Source organism: Pelophylax lessonae (genome assembly GCF_965119305.1).
Source record: "Pelophylax lessonae genome assembly, chromosome: 9".
Classification (NCBI taxonomy): Eukaryota; Metazoa; Chordata; class Amphibia; order Anura; family Ranidae; genus Pelophylax; species Pelophylax lessonae.
The window spans coordinates 235788387-235798830 of NC_138776.1; positions in this window are offsets into that span (position 1 = coordinate 235788387).

The window sequence follows — 10444 nt, forward strand, 5'->3', positions numbered from 1 at the left end:
CATGCGCTATAAACAAAAAAAGCGACAATTTTGCAAAAATAACAATATTTTTCAAATTTTTTTTATATGAAATTCTCCCCCAAAAAAAATGTAAAAATCAAAATTTTTTAACATTTTAGGCCAATTTGTTTACTGCTACATATGTTTGGTAAAAAAAAATCGCAAAAAGCGTATTTTGATTGGTTTGCGCAAAACTTATTGCGTTTACTAAGGGAAAGATTTTTGTCATTTTTATTTATTTTTTTGTTGTGGGACTGCGACATTGCGGCGGACAGATCGGACCCTTTACTGACATTTTTGACACTTTTGGGGGTACCAGTGACATTACTGCAGTAATCAGTGCTATACATATGCACTGTTACTGTAAAAATTTACACTGGGATGGAAGGGGTTAACTTTATTGGAGAGGGAGGGGTTAAGTGTGTCCCTAGGGGCGTGTTTCTAACTGTGATTGGATGTGGCTGTGTGTGTAAAAGCAGAGATCAACGGTCCTACATAGCAGGACCGAGTGATCAGTGCTTTTACACAGGGGAGAATGACAGGCGGCTTTGCTTACATTAGCCGCCTGGCTTTCTCCCTCTCCACCCGACGATCGCGAGTGACCTTTCTTTCTTTCTTTCTTTCTTTCTTTCTTTCTTTCTTTCTTTCTTTCTTTCTTTCTTTCTTTCTTTCTTTCTTTCTTTCTTTCTTTCTTTCTTTCTTTCTTTCTTTCTTTCTTTCTTTCTTTCTTTCTTTCTTTCTTTCTTTTTTTTTTCGTAAATGTGATCAAATACAACCAAAAGAATACATACATTTTATTTTTCGGGTACATTGTCGCACGACCACGCAATTAATTTTCAGTTAAGTAACGCAGTGCCGAATTGCAAAAAATGGCCTATATATACACCTATATACTGCTCTGTGTCATTGGGTTACATGTGAACTAACCAATTAAAAACCGTACTTAGCTGGTACCACAAAGAGAACCCGGCTGCAGTACAAGGTACATACACTCAAACCTTATATGAAGTCCTCGGTCCTGATCCACTGCCAGAAAGAATCTGATACACAAAGTGAACTTGGATCAAACTCAACACCTTATTCAAAATCATTGTATAGTAGCAACAACATATTCAAAATAATAATATACACACACGATGTTAAGAACAAAGGATTTTAAAAGCAAAGTGTTCGAATATCATGAGGACCAATACTGACATTTTCTCAAAATGTGTATAGCCTCAGATGAACGTCACTCACTATATAAAGCTTGCGGAAATCCATTGAGACACTGGAAGGGAAATGTGCACTAATAGGTTGCAGGAGATGCACTAAAATAAGGCTGCAAAAAAGTTTTTTTTTTTTTTTTTTTTTTAAATAGAACTTCTGCAGCCTTATTTTTTTTTTTTTTTTTTTTTATACTATATTTATTGAGATTTGTAGAAAAATACATATAAACATAAACATGAGATCGAACTCTTTTTACAAAGGGTATAAAAGATATAAAACAGCATGGTTAATACACATGGTACAGTTGGCCTAGGGACCTAATGCCCCCCGGCGCAATGGGGTAAGCATAAATCAGTACAAAACAAATTAAGGAACACTGAACGAGTAAAGTACGTGGTATCTGGGTCAATGAGGGAAGTAAGATGCTGGGTAGGCACGAATAGACTGCCAAACATGAGACTGGTAGCGATGAAATAATTGGTAATGTATAAGAGGATAATGGAATGCAACAGGGGTTCCGTATGGCAGGGGCTTAAGGTAGAGAAGTAGACCCTGTTATATTCTGAGTGCTTGCAAAGTCCATGCGGGTGTTCCAGTTACTGAATGCGAAGGAGGATGTGTGAAGAGAAAGCTCCTCTGAGGGAAGAGAGTAGTCCATGAACTGACGCCATCTGCGTTCAAATTTCCTCATGTTTCCAGATGGCTGGGTCATGGAGTCAGTTTTTTCCAGTAGGAAAAGTTTGAGAAGAGCCTGTTTAACTAGCGCCAGCCGTGGGGGGGCAGGATGGATCCAGGATTGCATTATAGCTCTGCGAGCCGCAAGAAGACAGATATGAGCCCACTGCGGAGTTGGCGTGATAGTTCCCGAGGAAGATTTGGCCGTCGACATATCATAGCTAAAAAGGCATAAAAGTGGTTCTGTCGGGAGACATAGAGATGTGACTTTGGAGATATAGCGCAGTACTTGATCCCAAAATGTAGCGATAGGGGGGCATTCCCACAGTCTGTGAAAAAGGGTTGGCCGAGGAGTATTACACCATGAGCAGGTGGCTGAAGAGGGGTCCAGTTTGTCATGGCGAAAGGGAAAGTAAGCTCTATGTGCTATCCGGAATTGGGTTTCACGCCAGGTTTCGTTGAGGACCAGGGAGCGAATTTTCTTGTAGCCCAGGAGGATTTGTTCCGGTGCTTCCAGGGAATTTAGGACGGGTGACCATGGTTTAAAAGGGATTGTGCCGTATTTGGATGCTTGGTGGGCCACTAGTTTATGGTAGATCTCCGAAATAGAGTAAGAGTCTTGATCAATGAGGGTGTCAATAGGTGAGCGTTGACAAGGGTTCTTGTGCGGGTGGGAGCAGGCCCTAATGTAGCTGCACAGTTGGTGATATTGGAACACGTGTGAGGGCGGTAGGGAGTATTGCCGCGCGATAGCAGCAAACGGGAGAGGAGAGCCCGACTTGTGGTCTATCATTCTTGAAACAGAGGTTAGTCCCAGAGAGGCCCATTTTTTGAAAGTGTTACAGTCCGTGGATGGGAGGAACATCGGATTACCAGTGATAGGTAGGTGGGGAGATATCATGGAGGGAAGGTCCATGAGCTTCCTCATTTCTCTCCAGGCAATCACTGTGTCCCTAATGAGTACATTCTTCCCCAGGTGATGTGGTAAAGCAGAAGGTCTTGTGTGGAGAATCGCTTGCAAGTTAAAGGGTGCCACCAGTGCTGATTCTAATTGATAGTTGGAGTAACGGTTTTTAGCGACCAGCCAGTCAATACCTTGTCTCAGGAGGCAGGAGAGGTTGTACAGTCTGATGTTTGGCAGCCCAGCTCCCCCCTCGCCCTTCGGGAGAGAAAGTTTTTTCAAGGAGATACGAGGTTTCTTCCCCCTCCATAGAAATTTCTGGAGGGCAGAGTGTAACCTGCGTACATCATAATGTTTCAGTAATAGTGGGAGAGTCTGTAAGGGGTACAGTAGTTTCAGGAAGGATACCATTTGAAAAAGGTGGCATCTCCCAAAGAGCGAGAGGGGGAGATCCGCCCAGGCTTCCATCTCCTGCACCATTTTGTTGAGAATTGGGGGATAGTTGAGAGAATATAGTGATGAGGGGTCCCTTCCTATCTTAACTCCCAAATACGTAATGTGGTGATTTGCCACCAATAACGGTGACGAGCCTATCCAGGAGCTGGCCAGCCGAGTGTTGAGAGGCAGGATTTCACTCTTATCAAAATTGATGCGCAACCCCGTGCACTTGCGAAAAGTTGAAAATACGTCCCTGAGTAGTGTAATGTCTGAGGAAGGCGACGTAGAAAAAAGCAGGATGTCATCGGCGAAAAGAGCCGACCGAAACAGCTGGTCTCCTACGCGAATACCGCTAACCCCTGAATCCGTGTTCAAAAATCGCGAGAGAGGCTCGATAGCCATGTTGAAGAGGAGAGGGGAAAGGGGGCATCCCTGTCTAGTGCCTTTGTTGAGCGGGATATCAGGGGAAGTAAAGGAAGGCGTAACGATACGTGCCGAGGGGGATGAGTACATCGATTTGACGAATTGTAGTATGGGTCCTGTAAATCCTAGAGACTGCATGACCATAAATAACCAGGCAAAGCTAATATTGTCGAAAGCCTTTTCGGCATCTAGAGAAATGATGGCAGTGTCAGCGTCAGGGTGAGATTTGGCATAGTCTAGAGCGAGGAGGACCTTGCGTAGATTGAGGGTAGCAGACCGACCTTGGACAAACCCTGATTGGGCTTGGTGTAGGAGGGACGGAAGGATGGGAGCTAGTCTAGAAGCTATGATTTTAGAAAGAATTTTTGCATCCACATTTATGAGGGAAATGGGTCTGTACGATCCCGGGAGCAGTGGGTCTTTACCTTTCTTCTCTAGAAGCTTAATATGAGCTCTGGATCCCGTGGGTAAATAGGGCCCCCCCTCCCATATATGTTGGTAAACTGAGCAGAGGGTGTCAGGGAGAAAATCTGCAGTAAGTTTATAAAATTCAGAGGAGAATCCATCTGGGCCCGGGGCCTTCCCAGAAGAAAGGGATTTAATCGTGGTGAGGACCTCAGTGGAAGATATAGGGGCATTTAGCTGTTCCAGGTGTTCTGCGCGTAGCCGGGGGAGTTGTAAGCCCCCTAGGAGCTTTAAGGCCGCCTCCCTATCTATGGGATCTTCTGAGTAGAGGGCAGTGTAGTAGTCAGTAGGAAGGGCTTCGATCTCCGTGGGAGCGTTAGTAATAGTACCGCTGGGGGTACGGAGTGCACCAATGTATGTAGGTTTGTGCGCTCCCTTACTTAGTCTCGCCAGGAGTCTACTAGCTTTGTTACCATACCTGTGTAGCTGTAGCGTAAAGTGGGAGTGGTGGACCAATTCCGCCTGGGCAGACCAATGGTCGAACGCACGCTTGGCCGCCTGCCATGCCTGAATGTTCGAGGGGGTGCGGTGTAGGGAAAGAGCCTGGTGTGCTTTACGAAGGGAGTCACTAGCTATCATGTATTGTCTGCGATTCTGTTTTTTGAGTTGAGCAGTGTAGGAAATAACACGACCCCGGAGGAAAGCCTTCCCCGCTTCCCAGAAGAGGTTGGGAGTGGATTGGTGGATGCGGTTATTGAGGACGTATTCCTCCCAGGATGTACGTAGCATATGTTTGAAGTCCTCACTTTTCATTAAGTACGCTGGAAAACGCCAGGGGGCAGAGACCCTTGGGGAGAGAATACCATCAATTTGGGCCGTAACAGGGGAGTGATCAGAAATAGCCATGTCAGCGATAACTGGGTCAGTGATGAAAGGGAGCAAGTCCGGGGAACAGAAAATATAATCGATGCGAGAAAAGGACGCGTGGGGTGCCGAAAAGAAGGTGAAGTCCCTATCTGTAGGGTGTGTGAGGCGCCAGATATCCGTGAGCCGAAGTGAAGAAATGGCCTGGGCTAGGGGGGTGGAGGGGTCGTCAGACTGTGTTGACTGTCTAAGTGTGTGGCTACGATCTTCCGAGACGTTCATGACCGAATTAAAGTCTCCTCCAATCAGGTGTAGTGGTTCAGCAACCTGTAAGGCCCAAGTAGTGAGGTCTCTAAAAAAGAGTTGGTTTGGGGAAGTTGGAGCATAAACGTTGGAGATGGCGATGTCCCTAGAGGCCACCGTTAGGTGAAGTGTAATCCTACGCCCGCATAAATCAGCGTCAAGGGCTCTAAGGGAGTGTGAGAGTCTTCTATGAATCAACACTATTACTCCTGCCTTCCTACCCACGGCTGGCGAGCCATAAACCTTTCCCACCCACAATTTCTGCATCCGAAAGAAGTCCTCCGCGGCCAGATGTGTCTCCTGTAGAAGAGCCACATCTGCCCGCAGACGCTTGAGGTGCCTCAAAATCTGCATACGTTTATGGGGGGAGCGCAGCCCCTTTACATTCCAAGAAACTACCTTTAGGTGATGTCCATCATCCGAGGGAGCCATGACCGAAGTATTGAGTAAGAAGTAGCAGTCTCTGTAGAATACAGGCGCACCACAGGCATCGCCCCATCGGATCCGGAGCCACCCAGGAAGGAAACGTTACCTAAAGTCAAGTACATAAAATGAATGTTAAAAAAACAGATACCAGTAAGAACCCCAGTATGGAGGTACAGCCTCCAGTAAAACAAATCTAGCAACTTCACTTTTTTCCTCATGGAGTCACCACCTATGAAGCCACCGCCAAAGGCGCATCCCCCGGAAGCAGAGGGGATACCCCTCCGTCGGATGAGGGAAAGGAAGGAAGGATGGGAGGGTGGGGAGGGGGCAGAGGGAAGGGGGGTGACAGAGGGCAGTAGAGGGGATGGAGAGGGAGAAGAGGGCAGAGGGGTGGGACTAAGAAGGAGAGAGGGTGAGGGAGGGAGAGAAGAAGGCAAAGGGGGCCCGAGTAACAGATGATCCTAAAACTGATATAACCGCATATTAAAGATAGACCCCGATCTCAGGGAGAGGTCAACAATGGCATAAGTAGCAAACCGTCCAATAGTAAATCTAAAGGCATCTCAGGTAATCATGGGCAGAGGATTTGAAATAACTTCAGTGGTATAGGACAGTGAGTCAGCGTCTATGTTCACGGGAATTGCCAACCCGAACTCTCTTGAATGGCGGCTTCTGGGGGCTGTATAGCTGTTTAGAGGAGTGTGGAGGCCTCCCGAGAGGAGGGAAGTCAGATGACGCGGAGCCATTATCTTGATCCATGTCTGTTTGTTGCGGCGTGTTGAAGTACTGTTCAGCTTCAGATGGGGAAGAGAAAGAAGCCCGTTCACCCGAGGCTAGCTGGACATGTAGGATAGCTGGGTATGGGAGCGTAAACTTGATTTGCTGTGCATGGAGAGAGGAGCAGATCGTAGAGAAGGCCTTGCGTTGCTGCATGACGTCTACTGAATAGTCGGCAAAAATAAGCAGGGGATGTTCATCTAGAGTTAGGTTGCGATTCCTGCGAAATTTTTGAAGTATCGCATGCTTATCCACATAGTTCAAGTATCGGACAATAACGGGCCGCGGTTTGGTGCGCGAGTCACTTTGCTGACCAATGCGATGTGCCCTCTCAACCATGCAAGGCAGGGCCAATCCTGGGCTGGTGCACGGGGTACACCGCACCCAGGCGCCGCAAGCTGAGGCGGAGGAGGGGCGCCGAAGCTCCAGTGACAGGGCCGGTGTTGTAAAATTTAATACACAGCTGACAGAGAGGAGGCAGCAGGACTGGTTGCTTAGCTGAGAGGAGGTGGGACGGAGAGAAGACATCCTCGGGTCTGAGAGGAGGCAGGATGGATTGCTTAGCTGGGAGGAGATGGGACGGAGGTAGAAAAAAAATTAAATCAGCAAGCTCTGCATTATTACAATTATGCTCGACCTCTGTCCCGCCTCCTCCCAGCTAAGCAGTTCGTCCCGTCTCTGCCCCGCCTCCTCTCAGACCCGAGGATGTCTTCTCTCCGTCCTGCCTCCTCCCAGCTAAGCACTTTGCCCCGCCTCCGCCCGCCTCCTCTCCGTCCTGTCTCCTCTCAGCTAAGTAATCAGTCCCGCCTCCTCTCTGTCAGCAGTGATGTATTGGCGCCGGCGGGGCGCCATTTTTAAATCTAAAGTAAAAAACTGCAATGGCCCAGCAGTGGCGCGCGCCTCTCATCATGGCCAGGTAAGACCCCTCCACAGCCTCTGACTACCTCCCCCTGTACCATGTCCGCAGCCTCAGACATCTCCCCCCTGTACCATGTCCGCAGCCTCAGACATCTTTCCCCTGTACCATGTCCACAGCCTCAGACATCTCCCCCCTGTACCATGTCCGCAGCCTCAGACATCTCTCCCCTGTACCATGTCCGCAGCCTCAGACATCTCCCCCCTGTACCATGTCCGCAGCCTCAGACATCTCCCCCTTGTACCATGTCCGCAGCCTCAGACATCTCCCCCCTGTACCATGTCCGCAGCCTCAGACATCTCCCCCCTGTACCATGTCCGCAGCCTCAGACATCTCCCCCTGTACTATGTCCGCAGCCTCTAACCATCTCCCCCTGCACCATGTCCGGAGCCTCAGAGATCTCCCCCCTGTACTAACAGACTCTCTAACAGATGCCCTCTCAGTGTCCATTAGAGTACTCTGCTTCTCTTACTGTAATTTGTTTATTGTTAAGAGATTGTGGGAGGGTCCCAGGGTAAGGAAGACTTCTTAGGGGAGCATCTCTGTGTTTGAGCCATTGCCATAGAAACATTTATAAAGGGGAGGAGTTAGTAAGATGACCACGCCCATGTGAGGGCGCCAGAAAAATTTCTGCACCCAGGCGCCTGTGTCCCTAGGATCGGCCCTGATGCAAGGGGTGCGCAAGCCCAGCTGTTCTGGAATGGTGGTGGCGCAGATGGTAGCCAGGGAGGAAGCGGTATAGGACTCCGGAATACCAATAATGCGCAAATTGTTGCGACGAGAGCGGTTCTCCAGGTCATCCACTTTGGCCTGGAGTTCCTTTTGGATCACAGACATTCTGGCTAAGGTCGCAGCAGTGGCATCAGCATCATCTTCAATATGAGAGATTCTCTCCTCAGTATGGGTAATCCTCTGAGCCTGGGATTGTAATTCTTTGTGCAGGTGTTCTAGCCCTTTAAGAACAGCTCTGTCAACTGCCTCAGTGAGCATGGGGGTCATAAGGGCTACCACAGCCTGTGCTATGCTGGCAGGTGATGCAGGGTCAGGCATGTCCGTAGGTGTTGCTGTGGCTTGGTCCGGCTGTGCGGAGGCAGAGGGCTGTGGCAGAGCAGAAGCATGTATGGCGGCCATATTGGCTGCAGCGTGTGCTGTGTCCTCTGTCCCGGGCGTGGGAGCAGGGATCGTGCGCGGCACGGGCAGCTCCAAGAAGCGGTCCATGTGTGGCTCTCCGTCCACGGGAGGTGAGGGTTAGATGCACCGGAGGGGTGTGCAGCATAGAAAGCTGAATTAGCGGGGTGCGAGGCGGGAGCCGCGGCTTCTCAGCTCCTCTCCATTCGGCGCCGGAGTGCAGCCTTATTTTAATGCATCTCATGCAACCTATTAGTGCAAGTTTCCCTACCTGTGTCTCAATGGATCACCTGCAGCTATATATAGCCAGTGATGATTATCCGAGGAGATAGGTAGATAGTTTTTTTTTCTTTTTTATATAAAACGTGCCAAAAAAATCTAATTTTTTTTTCCGTTAACTTAGGCCAATATCTATTCTGTTACATATTTTTGGTTACAAAAAAAAAAAAAATACTAACAGAATAGATATTGGTCTAAATTAAGGGGGGGGGGGGGGGATGATTCGATTTTTGACATTTTTTTGGGCATGTTTTATATAAAAAAAAAAAAAAAAAAAATCTCTCTCCTCCTCCTCGGATGATCATCACTGGTCCATTGAGACACAGGTAGGGAAACTTGTACTAATAGCTTGCATGAGATGCACTAAAATAAGGCTGCAGAAGTTCTATTAAAAAAAGAAAAAAATTTGATTGGTTTGTGCAAAAGTTATAGCATCTACAAACTATGAGATACCGTTATGGACTTTTTTTTTTTTTTTTTTTCTTTTTTATTGTTTTTACTAGTAGTGTGTGTGTGTGTGTGTGTGTATATGTATACATATATGTATATGTGTATATATATATATATATATATATATATATGTATATATATATATATACACACACATATACATATATACATATATATATATACACACACATGTATATATATGTATGTATATATATATATAATATACGCGTATATGTGTGTTTTATTAACCACTTGCCGACCGCCGCACGACTATCTACGTCGGCGGTCAGCCCCTCACAGGCAAAGTGACGTAGGGCTACGTCACTAGCTTGTGAGGGTCTAGGGAGCGAGCGCGCGCCGCCGGAGGCGCGCTCCCGCGTGGTCACGGACCCCCCCCCCCCCTGCGCGTGTGACCGGCGGACCCGATGTCCGCCGGCCACTCTGCGATCGGCGGGGGAGAGGGAGAAAGTCAGGCAGCTTGTGTAAACAAGCCACCTGTCATTCTCCCCTCTGTATGAGAGATGATCATATGGATCTACTATGTAGATCCGTTGATCACTCTGCATACAGCTGAAGCCACAGCCAATCACAGTAAGAATCACGCCCCTAGGGACAAACACAGCCCCTCCCTCTCAAATAAAGTTAACCCCTTCACTGCCAGTGTATTTTTACAGTAACAGTGCATATATATAGCACTGATCACTGTAGAAATGTCACTGGTAACCCCAAAAGGGTCAAAAATGTCAGTCAAGGGTCCGAAAAAAATCGCAGATTGCCGCCATTACGCGTTAAAAAAAAAAACAACAAAAATGACATAAATCTTTCCCGTAGTTAGTAAACGCAATAACTTTTGCGCAAACCAATCAAAATACGCTTTTTTTTTTTTTTTCCAAACATAGGTAGCATAAAACAAATTGGCTGAAAATGTTAAAAAATTTTGATTTTTACATTTTTTTTGGGGGAATTTCATATAAAAAAAAGTGAAAAATATTGTTATTTTTGCAAAATTTACGCTCTTTTTTTGTTTATAGCGCGTGATCAAAAAATCGCACAGGTGATCAAATACCACCAAAAGAAAGCTCTGTTTGTGGGAAAAAAAGGACGCCAAATTCGTTTAGGTACAGCGTCGCACGACCGCGCAATTGTCCGTTAAAGTCACGCAGTGCCGAATCGCAAAATACCCCCTGGTCGTTTAGCAGCCAAATCCTCCGGGGCTTAAGTGGTTAATATAATTTTTTTTTTTTTTTGAG